Source organism: Calliphora vicina, chromosome 3 (assembly GCF_958450345.1).
Source record: "Calliphora vicina chromosome 3, idCalVici1.1, whole genome shotgun sequence".
NCBI classification, from domain to species: domain Eukaryota; kingdom Metazoa; phylum Arthropoda; class Insecta; order Diptera; family Calliphoridae; genus Calliphora; species Calliphora vicina.
Window position 1 is genome coordinate 96,923,294 of NC_088782.1, and position 12,269 is coordinate 96,935,562.

Consider the following 12,269-nt stretch of genomic DNA (forward strand, 5'->3'; position numbering starts at 1 on the left):
GGAAAATTGGAAATTTATTTTCCTTGATATCATTTCACACCATTTGACGGAAAGCAAGGGTGTTTGTTTGTTGTTTTTGTTCGAGATTTTCTTGGTTTTCTTTTCTTAAGGGCTTAACCTTAGAGATACACACACTATTGCGTACATATTGTTTGATATTTGAAAATATTTACTAGTTGTTTGTACTCGTAGTTGGTAGTTGTTGTGGTCTCCTAATCTTCCACTAATACGAGTATGTCAGTTAGCATTTCTGGCCATATTTCCTCTTATCTATCATTTATTCATTCATTTGTTTCGTTGTTATCATTGTTTTCTGGTTGATTTTGTTTTTGGAAACCTTAGAGCAAACGCAAAATAAACTCACCACCACATTTTCTGTGTCAGAAACTAAATCTAAAGGTGACGCAAGTGTAATTTCTTTACATTTATGTAGATATGTATGTTTGCATATATGTATTTATTTAAGGTACTTCCCAGCAGTTCTAGGATACAGTCCCGAACTAGTGATTTTACCCATCATCATTTAGGGTGACAACTAGTTACATAACTAGCTACTTGACTAGTTATTTTAACACGTACATGACACTTTTGGATTACATTGAGGCTGTCTGATAGCTGGTACAAAGTAGTCAACGCATTTGATTCACATACCGGTTACATAGCGTCAGTTACTTTACTAGCTACCTAACTGGTTACTTGATCAGCTACATAACTAGTTATTCTACGGGTGCTAATTGACCTCAAATAGTCAGCTAAAAAAACACCTCATAGACAGTCCAATAAACGATTGCTTCTAAACAAACCTTCCTCCGACAACTCTCCAATGGATTGTTTCTGGTGAGTAAAATAACTACTTTCTAAAGTGCAGTACAAAATAAACGTTTAAAGTGACTTCACTGTAGGCTACTAAGAGACACTAAAGTGACTATTGACTTCATGCTTTGTTACATGGGATATCAGGATACTTAAGCAAAAATAAAAATAAACTGTATGAGAATTATATCAACACAATTTGTATAAAACCAGTTTGTACGTATTACTCACAAAACGTTTAAAGTGACTACACTCTAGATTACTTAGAGACACTTAAGTGACAATTGTCTTTACGCTAAGGGGTCATGCTTAGGACATACACGTGTCAAAATAACTAGTCACGTAGCTAGTTGTGTCATGGTAAAATCACTAGTTCGGGACTGTCTCGTAGAACTGCTGGAATGTAGGTCTGTATGTATGTATTTATTTAAGGTACTTATTTTGAATACCAAAATAATGTAGTGTACTAAATAACATTAATACAAATAAGTGAGAACCTACAAATGGGTAAAAGTCGACCAGAATCTGTACTATATTAGAAGGTAACTAGATATATATTGTAGTTTCCGAAACTTGGAAGGTAACTAGATATATATTGTAGTTTCCGAAACGTTATTTATAATTTAAATTAGAATAATTTTTTATTCTCATTTATTAAACATTTGTTTTTCAAATCCTTTTATCAATGATTTATGTAGTCAATTTCGTTTGAATTATTAATCCAGCAAATACATAAAATATCAAATTTCTCTTTATTAATTGTTTTATTGAAAGTATCAATATTTCATTTTATTTTTGTAGAGATGTTATAAATATCAAATAATCACAGATTCCAACAGATTTCCTTTTGAATTGTTTTTCAATATGTGGTATTTTTTTATAAAATTTCCAGATTACTTCAAAATTTTACTTTTTTTATACTTTTTAATAATTAAACATGTTTTATCTTCTTTTCAAAGAAGTAAAGCAAAACTTCCCGCATATGACGCTTTGTTGATACAAAATTTTGCATATTCGAAGCAAAAAAACATTGTTGTTTACACTATAATGACATATAAATTATTAACAACAAAAAACCCGTTCAAAAGATACGCCATCTATTGTAAATCCCACATTTTTAAGTCACAGGCCCAATAGTATATCACCAAATACCGGGCAATAAAGTCTAACCTTCTTTTCATTTCGTAGTTACAAATTCTACAGAAATATTTTGTAAGGTTGTCGAACCTCTTAATGATCCCTTAGTGAAATATAGCAGATTTTTAACAAATCATGTTCTCCTGAATTTCAGGTACCTCTAACTAGATACCGGTACATCTAAGAGTTTTCGAATTCACAAGCACAGAGTACTTCTTTCATGGGACCAGATACTGTATTATTGTGAGCAAACGAGATCAATGTCCCTAGATGCTATCTGTGAGTAGACAATAAGTGAAATTAGGTGTTTTAATCCGTTCAAATTTACTGTGGCGGCTTTCGAAAAGGTTTTCATCAATGTCACCATGTCCAGGAACTCATATAAGGTAATCGATGAATGCAGCGCTATCTCCTTCACAGATTTGAAATTTTATTTCCTTATTGGTGGCATTTTTCTTCGTAGTTGCAACTTCTACATAAGTTGTTGTAAGTTGTTGTAGATAGATGATATCAGATTATCTATTCATATTAGGCTAGTTTTTCTGGTATCCAAGCAATTGGGTTCTTTCTCCCAGCTTTCTTTGGCAGTGAGATAATGTTAATGTGAAATTTGTCGAACATGGGATTTCCCACAATAACCCCTCCGGATCCCATTCATTTCCTCCATAGACATCCAAAATTCTAAGACAATTGTTTGTATTTTCGTTATCAGTAAATATGTGAAATCTCTGTCCGATATCCCTTGATACTTAATTTATTCCAGGGCTACTTTGACAGCCATAATTGCGACATGTATGAATTACGCTCCTGTGGTCTGGTAAACTGAGGGGCAGTATAAAATTCACAACCTTTTCGTGTGATCTTGATCCGTCGGTGAGTATTATAGTCATATATATCTGGTATATTTGTCATAAAACCTGGAATTGGAGGCTATATTCCATATTCTCTGTATGTCTCTATTCAGTACACGGAAATAAGAGTAAATAGGATATATTGGCTATTAGGAACTCTATATATATTTATGATTTCACTCTCTTTATTTCTCTAATCTTATCATGATCGACCATATATTAATTTTAAAATCTACAACTTTTTTTTGCTTCTAAACTAGTTTTAAGCAGGACAAAGGACCTCATATGGAATCAAATTTAATTGAATGACAACTCTATTAAGTCGATCGAAATTTATTTGTGATGGAGCATGGAAATAAATAAAGGCGGTATTTGGGACACGTTACAATCAAATAAGTTTGCATATTTTTTTGGTAGAATTCATACTTTTTAGAGAAAAAATATTGTCGTGAGAATCTAAAATTTCCTTAAAATATTATGTAAATGAACACGGACAGAAACATAAATCCAATAAATCGAGCTTAGAAAATGTAGAATTATTCAGAACTTTGAATATATTTTATTGGTCAATGAGAACTTGAGAACGAATAAAAACATTAATATGCTATAAATAAATACTTATCGAGTTTTGCTTTAAATGTGGATGGCAAAAATCAAAGTATCAATTTTCTAAAATACCCGAACCCAAATACCTAACTCTCAGTGCCCTATTTATTAGTAGAATGTTAATTAGGAACAGAGGAACTAATTCAACAATCAATATGTTTATATATCAAGTTCTTATTAAAATCTATGTCTGTTCGCATAATTTGAATTTTAAGCTGCATGGCAACAAATTTCTAAAATCATCACAGAAGTTTTGGACCTAGTACTACAACCGACTGGCCCATTTACAAATTCGAAAATACTAATTACAAACCATTCATACAGTTAAATTATACCCACTATAGCGTACTAATTAATACTATTGTGATATTTTTGGTTTTTTTTTTTATAACATTAGAATAGATAAGCTTTAAAATACAGGTAGTTTTAATGTGTATGTGACGTTATAAAGTCATACCCTACTTAAATACTCCCATTTAATATTGATTTACTAAATTAATGTAAAATACCTAAAAACTAACTAAAAATGATTAATTTGTTTCAACTACTTTTAACTAATTTATTGTTGTTTATTTTGATTCCTTTAGGTAGCGATAAATTTTGTTCAAGGATACGTTTCCATTAGTTTGTTTTGTAATTGAAAACGTCTATTGATTGGAAATTTACACACATAATGTGATTTTATTTTTTTGTTGGTATGATTGATTTTATTTACTGGTAGCGTTGTAATTTAATTGCTCAAAAGTTGTAATACAAAAATCATTAATCTTGTTATTGCTGCGAGATTAGGTGAACAAGTGGTATGGCATGGTATGATTTGAGTCAAGAAAAAATAATAAAATAAAATAGAAACGCTTTTAATCTTAGTAAGTAGTACAAGCATAAAGACATGAAATGAAATCTAAACATGAACTAAATTGTTGTTTGCTCTGTAATCTTGGAGTATTGCGAGTATAACAGACAATTAAAGATAAAGTATTGTAATGATTGCAAAATTTCAAAATTTTGATTTATTTGTTGCACTTCAGTTTATAAAAGATGATTGGGTAATAATTAGTTTTTAATGACATCATTAAATTTTATGGAAAATACATACACAGCAATGTAATAAATTTTAAGAAAAACTTTCTCGTAAGTTTTAATTATAAACTATTTTATTAAGTTAATGGTTTATAATAAATATTTTGCTATGAAATATAATAAATAATTAATACTACTTTTCATATTCGTAAAGCCATTAGTTTAAAAAGAGTTAAACTGCCAACTAATGGTCGAAACCCGACTTGCAAGAACGTGATCCTGAAGATTTCGATGTAGTTCACTGTGAAGGATTGAATCATACTTCTCGTATAATTTGGTAGGGATGTTATAGCAAGTAAATTATTGTCATTTATACAAGACTTGTTTGTTATACACAAAATTTTCTATAGAAAATACGGTTATACAAAAGATTTTCTGTAGAAAATACTGTTATACACAAGATTTTCTATAGAAAATATTGTTATACACAAGATTTTCTGTAAAAAATACTGTTATACACAAGAAAATATTAATATACTCAAGATTTTCTATAGAAAAGACTGTTATACACAAGATTTTCTATAGAAAAGACTGTTATACACACGATTTTCTATAGAAAATACTGTTATACACAAGATTTTCTATAGAAAATATTGTTATACACAAGATTTTCTGTAGAAAATACTGTTATACACAAGAAAATATTAATATACACAAGATTTTCTATAGAAAATACTATTATACACAAGATTTTCTATAGAAAATACTATTATACACAAGATTTTCTATAGATACTATTGTTATATACAAGATTTTCTATAGAAAAAACTGTTATACACAAGAAAATATTAATATACACAAGATTTTCTATAGAAAATACTGTTATACACAAGATTTTCTATAGAAAATACTGTTATACACAAGATTTTCTATAGAAAATACTGTTATACACAAGATTTTCTATTGAAAATACTGTTATACATAAGATTTTCTATAGAAAAGACTGTTATACACAAGATTTTCTATAGAAAAGACTGTTATACACAAGATTTTCTATTGAAAATACTGTTATACATAAGATTTTCTATAGAAAATACTGTTATACACACGATTTTCTATAGAAAAAAACTGTTATACTCAAGATTTTACATAGAAAATACTGTTATACACAAAATTTTACTTAGAAAAGAGTGTTATACACGAGAAAATATTGTTATACATAAGATTTTCTATAGAAAATACTGTTATACACAAGATTTTCTATAGAAAATACTGTTATACACAAGATTTTCTATAGAAAATACTGTTATACACACGATTTTCTATAGAAAATACTGTTAATCACAAGATTTTCTATAGAAAAAAAACTGTTATACTCAAGATTTTACATTGAAAATACTGTTATACACAAAATTTTACTTATAAAAGACTGTTATACACGAGAAAATATTGTTATACATAAGATTTTCTATAGAAAAGACTGTTATACACAAGATTTTCTATAGATAATATTGTTATATACAAAATTTTCTATAGAAAATACTGTTATACACAAGAAAATATTAATATACACAAGATTCTCTATAGAAAAGACTGTTATACACAAGATTTTCTATAGAATATACTGTTATACACAAGATTTTCTATAGAAAATACTGTTATACACACGACTTTCTATAGAAAATACTGTTATACACACGACTTTCTATAGAAAAGACTGTTATACACAAGATTTTCTATAGAAAAAAACTGTTATACTCAAGATTTTACATAGAAAATACTGTTATACACAAAATTTTACTTAGAAAAGACTGTTATACACGAGAAAATATTGTTATACACACGATTTTCTATAGATAATATTGTTGTATACAAGATTTTCTATAGAAAAAACTGTTATACACTAGATTGTCTATAAAAAAGACTGTTATACACAAGATTTTACATAGGAAATACTGTTATATACAAGATTTTCTATAGAAAAGACTGTAATACACAAGATTTTCTATAGTAAATATTGTTATATATAAGATTTTCTATAGAAAATCTTGTTATACTCAAGAATTTCTATAGAAAAAACTCTAACCTTGCCGGTTAGAGGGTTAATGTACTTTTTGTTAAATTTTGAATGGTTTTGGCTCCATCAAACTAGAGTCATGTTAATAATTATGTTTATATCCATATTTAACATTATAGTTGTCATTTATTTCAGTTTAATTTTGATCGAATAAAAATTGAAAATTTTTTATTATTCGGGTGATCGATTCATTTTTAAAATTTTTAGCTTGAACATTAATTTATCGACAATAATTGATTGAATATTTTTTTTATTCTAATTCCACAAAATTTTATTTATTCGAATAAAAATAATTATTCGAATGAGAATCCTATTTAACATTTAACTGTATATCCTCATCTTATTTTAGCCCATTCACGATTTCTGTCAAACTCTGCCAAATAATTTTATGTCTTTATCATTTACACACAAGAAATTGTGTAAATATTTTTTTGGTAAGAATTAAAAAAAAACAATGGAAATAATATGCGTTCTATATGCACATATGTATATACATTTTGGAAACTTTCAAAATGTCTGGTTAAGAACATAAAAATTACCAACAACTTGATAAAGACCCATGAAAAATGAAATAAAATTCTTATGAAATGTGTGTTTTTTGGTTTCTTCGCCATGCGAGTACAAACAAACATTTATTGTAAAGATGCAAACTTAAAGATAAATTATATAAAATATGGTCAACTTCCCAAAGCATAATTCAAATGCAACATGAAACCAAACAACCAACAATAAAACAAAACATTACAAATTCAATAAAGCCTGTGAACAGAAAAATGTTACATTCAACAATTTTATAAAAACAAATGAAAGAAAAAAACTAAATTGAAGCAAAAAACACTTCCTCATATGCATACAGGCCATGAAGTGGAAAGAACAGAAATGGCAAAAAAAAAGAAGTTGCTAAAAATAAGAAACATGCTGAACAATTAGAATATGCAGTTTTGGAGACAGACATTTAGAACCAACTTACCGGTATACCGGTATCCACTGTATGTAGGTAAGAAGGGACGGACATGGACTCAGCCAGCCAGACAGACAGACAAGACACCGAGATAAAGAGATATAAAATCAAAATAACAACAAACATGAAAATCACGTGCAAATTACTAACAAACGAACGAACAACAGCTTGGACAGACAGAAGGCCCAGCCAACAGACAGAATGAGAGAAAAAAAGTGAAAAGTCATGAATCACAATGTTGCCGCATGCTCAATAAGAAAAATTGCAACAAAAAAAAAGCCAACAACACAAAAAACGTTACGAGACAGCATACAACATATTAAAGTGATAATAATGACAACATTCGCATGAATATGAAGCTCAAGTAAAAAGACATTCGACTGACTGTATAACTAAAATGTATCCTTAAGATACCAAACCAAAACCATACATCAGCAACTACCCATATACATAAATACATCCATCCATTCATACATACATTCGCATGCACATCCATATTTTCCATATACATTCAAACAATATTTCAACTTCAAAATGGCAAAATGGTAGTAAAGACCTGTTGCTTGTTGGACATTTAGATGAAGTGAAACGAATTTGGGATGTATGCTCAATTACACTTAAAGAAAACATTTTTTAATATTTAGTAGGTCCGCTCTATAAAGGTTAGATTATAAAGGCAGCCAGTATTAACCAGCTCACTTGGTTCCATGAATTGGTCCCTTTGTGATACCCTAAGGATCATGCTCATGTCCTCAAGAGGTCCTTCATATGTCAAATGGGTTCACTGCCGAACCAACCTGACACACGAATGAACGAATCCATCTTCCTGATATCCACAGTAGATAAATTCGCTAGGCCGTGCAAAAAGGACTACATATTGATAGATAGAGCCCCCGATAGAGCAGGGCAAAGACCCGCTACTATAAAATAATCTGTTTATTTTCTCCTTATTGTAACAGTTTCGTTATTATCGAGAGTTCTTTTCTGGATATATTGTTGCACAATTTGTGTCTGGGACTTTGGGTGGTAAAGAGAGCTGGAGAATTGGCGCACTTGAATAAATGTACAGTATCGAGAGGACGTTGGATGAATTTGCTCACGGTAACTGTTGAGGACACTTCACCAATCAGCTGTGTACCTGGGAAGTAGCTTCTCGCTATCTCAAATTACAGAGGTGTGTTAGTTTAGGACCTTGTTGCTTCGTAAACCACCATTTGTAGCAACGTTTTCTGAGCAGCCGCAATGAAATATTGGTCGACGTCGGATGGATTGACGTCCTATTTTGTAATTCGATTTGAAAGGGAAATCCTTCAAAATTGTAGAATTAATACATGGAATATCGAAAATGTTTCCTTTCGAATGGAATCACGTAATAACCACTCTGTATGTTATTACGATATCTTTGGAAATCCTTACTGGAGCAACATAATTGAGAAGAAAACGTCCAACTTTCTGATATTTCGCTAATATCGTCAGAATGAGCGAATCGTGTGTATCTGGAATGTAGCTTCTGAATATCTAAAATCTCATTTAAGATCTTGTTGAATTTATAGTATTATTAGCTTCAGAAATCGCCATTCGATGTGCTCAAATACTATGCTCAGTATGGTCCATGTATTAGCCTCGGTAGTCCATCCGGAAGAGGATCCTGCATCAGAATCTGATGGTTGGAATCGCTCGTGAGTTGAGAATATGACAGGAACAAAACATTCGGAGTAAATTATTCTCTATGATTTGCCGACAAATTGCCTCATAAAATCTCATTGTTTTGCTTTTTGGATATTGTTTCCTCTCAGGATATCTGAAGTAGGTTGTCGAAAACTATCCATAAATTTTGGGTTTTTGCATAGTATTAGAAATATGTCTGTCTTCCAGAGAAATGTTCAATACCGTCCTAATTTCTTTGATACAAGAGTTGAAAAGGGACACCATGAAAGTTGATGAACTCCAGTTACGTTCCTGCAAAACGTCTGTAATGGTGGCCAGTAGCTCGTTTCTGTATTTCTCGCATCGGAAAACTTCTCACATGAAGTGTGAAACAAAAAATTCCATCGTTTCTCGATGCGCGAGAAAAAAGTGTTTCTGTATTTGAATGCGAAAACAGACAACACAGATTCTGTTCTTACAGGAATATTTCCAGTAATTAAGTGTCAAATGCAAGACAAATGTCAACGAAAGAAAGAAATTATAATAAAACCAAAACAGTGAAATTCTAAAAAAATTTAAAATGCCAAAATATAAGAATTGTGTTTTATTGATTGTCATCATTTAAATATAAAACAAAAAGTAAAGTGTGGCGCTTAAAACTGCACTTATGCAATTAACGTTGATGATGCTTCTGATGAGAAAATAGTGCAGTATTTCAGAATGCTTTGTAATATTAACTATTTTGAAAAGCATTGATGAAAGTACTACTTCTTGTGGAATGCCTATTTTTAGCTTGCGATATTTGCATTTCCGGCCTTCAAATTTAACAAACACTTGTCTGCTATTGAGATAGTTGGCAACCTAACGTTTGACATCATTGGGAAGAATAAAGTTCGTGATGTTGTGTATCAACATGAAGTAATGAATCGTGTCAAAGGCTTTGGATAAGTCCAAAGCAGCAACAATTGTGTGTTGGAATGGCCGTTGCGGATATCACTAGTTGGTGAATCGAGAGACCTAGAAGTTGTGAAAGGATTTCCATAACTACTATAGAAAGTTCTTTAGCTTAAACATAGAGTTCTACCCTTGTTGTTGAAATAACTGTGGTTGCTGGTACGATTAGAAATTAGTAGAAAGTAGTTCAATATTTTCCACTTCTCAATTATAATAGAGACATAATATGATGGTATTATTTTTACGAACAAAGAAAACTGGTCCGCAAACTCAGTCTTTGAGGATTATGTGATTTACAATGATGTTTCAAAAGCTCAAAGGTTATCTGAGTTTTTTTTATGATCTTTATTTTAGGATATCTCTTAGACATATCAATATCTGCACCGCTTTCCACATGGTGATATGAAAGCGGGAATCATAAGTCGACAAATTGAGAGATATAAAAGTTTTGTTGTTTTCAGCATTAATATAGAGTTATTCCCTTGTTGATGTTCTAACATCAGTGGTTGCTGAGAAGGCAGAACCTGACCGAGTGTAACCGGGAATAGGAAGGGAATTTTTCCATTCCTCTAAAAGTCAGGAATTCCAAATAGCAACCTTTTTCATTACTCATATTAAAATTTTCTCAGTGTATCATCTATACACATAAACAACATACTCTTCACAAACATATACACACAAAGTGTGTGTGTCGTCTCTTTGCTCTCCCTATCACCATACGAATGCATGTATCAGAGATGGAGAAATGCATTTTTTTCGGTATCAAAATAATATTGAAATTTCCTATATTTTTTCAATCTAACCGCAAAGTAAATAGGATTGAGATTGATACAGTTAGCTTCCTTTGGTTTCAATATGGCAAAATTAAAACAATAGAGAAGCTGTATTTTTAAAGAAAAAACTGAAAAATTTTTGGGACTAATAAATTAGTTACAGGAATACTTTTGTACCCGAAATAGTGTCAATAAAAACTACTATTTCATAAACATTTCCATTCCTGATGTGCATATATTTATTCATGTTCAAGCAAAAGGTTTGTCTTTAACAGTTTTTTTTTGTTGTTTGGTTTATCGCAAAACCTTTCAAAAGCACTTGAGATACACTTCCCAAGTCTACCTAAACTGGCAACAACAGCAGAGCACACCTCATATTGAACTCAGTGCGCAAGATCAGCAGTCCCAGCATATATAGCATAATTTATACTAAAGTTTAGTTTAGCACAATCCCAATGATACAATTCATGTCTAATAACCGGCAGAAAACGTGTGGGAAAGCATTTGCACATACTAATACCGTATGTTGGTACTACTACTATATACTACTTACTAGTTATACAGGTAGACTTTAAGCAAATAAATAAATAAATGTACAAGAAGATGAAGGAAAATAACAACAAAAAACGCTTCTTCTTCGACATGAAAAAGTGTATTAAAAAAATGAAGAACTATAGCTTTTGAAATGAACAAATAGACAGAAGGACAGACAGAAACGTTCAACAACAAGAAAAATAAACTGTGAAAAAGAAATGAATTGGGCTTTTTCTATAAAATGTCAGTTTTAGCTAGGCAGAGTTTTAAAGAGATGAAATCTATGGACTTGAGCGAATTTAATTGCAACGTATGTGGAGATCATTTCGCAAATGTAAGATATATTTATGGCATGTTCCTGGATCTTGAAAAGAAATGCAAAACCAGCCAACGTTCCTCTATATCGATAAGAAAATAAATATCGTGATGTAGTTTAATACTATCAAATCTAGAGGAAACGGAATGCTGAAAGTCGTACGTGAAAGCTGTACCTTTTACACTTGTAAGACGAATTTTGGGAAAAGTAGGCGTCTAAAGCCGTGTATTAGACCTATCATTACCTATGGTGCATTGCTGTGGTGGAGGCTAATGGAAGCCAAAACGCATACAGGCAGAGATTAGCCTGTATTGTTATCTTCTCCTTAAGTCAGTATGGAGACATCGGCCCTAAGATTCAAGACGTAAGAAAAACTGAAGCACGGGCGTCTCATGAGGCCGAATTTGGACAGAACTTTTATAGCAAAATACCGAGTACAGAAGACTGGAAGGAAACGTGTTCGAGAATTTTTTTTGATGATCTTGATCTTGGGGTATTTCTAAGACCTATATCTGCAACTAAAACTTGCAATTTTACAGTGAAAACGTTTCCATTCTTTTATAATCTGACTCGATAAAGT

The 12,269-nt window shown here is 30.9% G+C and overlaps 1 protein-coding gene across 2 annotated transcripts in view; it reads right to left on the reverse strand.

Annotated features, from left to right (window-relative positions):
• rols (rolling pebbles) overlaps positions 1–12,269 on the reverse strand; it is a 182,929-nt gene that overhangs the window by 143,712 nt on the left and 26,948 nt on the right. The window lies entirely within an intron of this gene.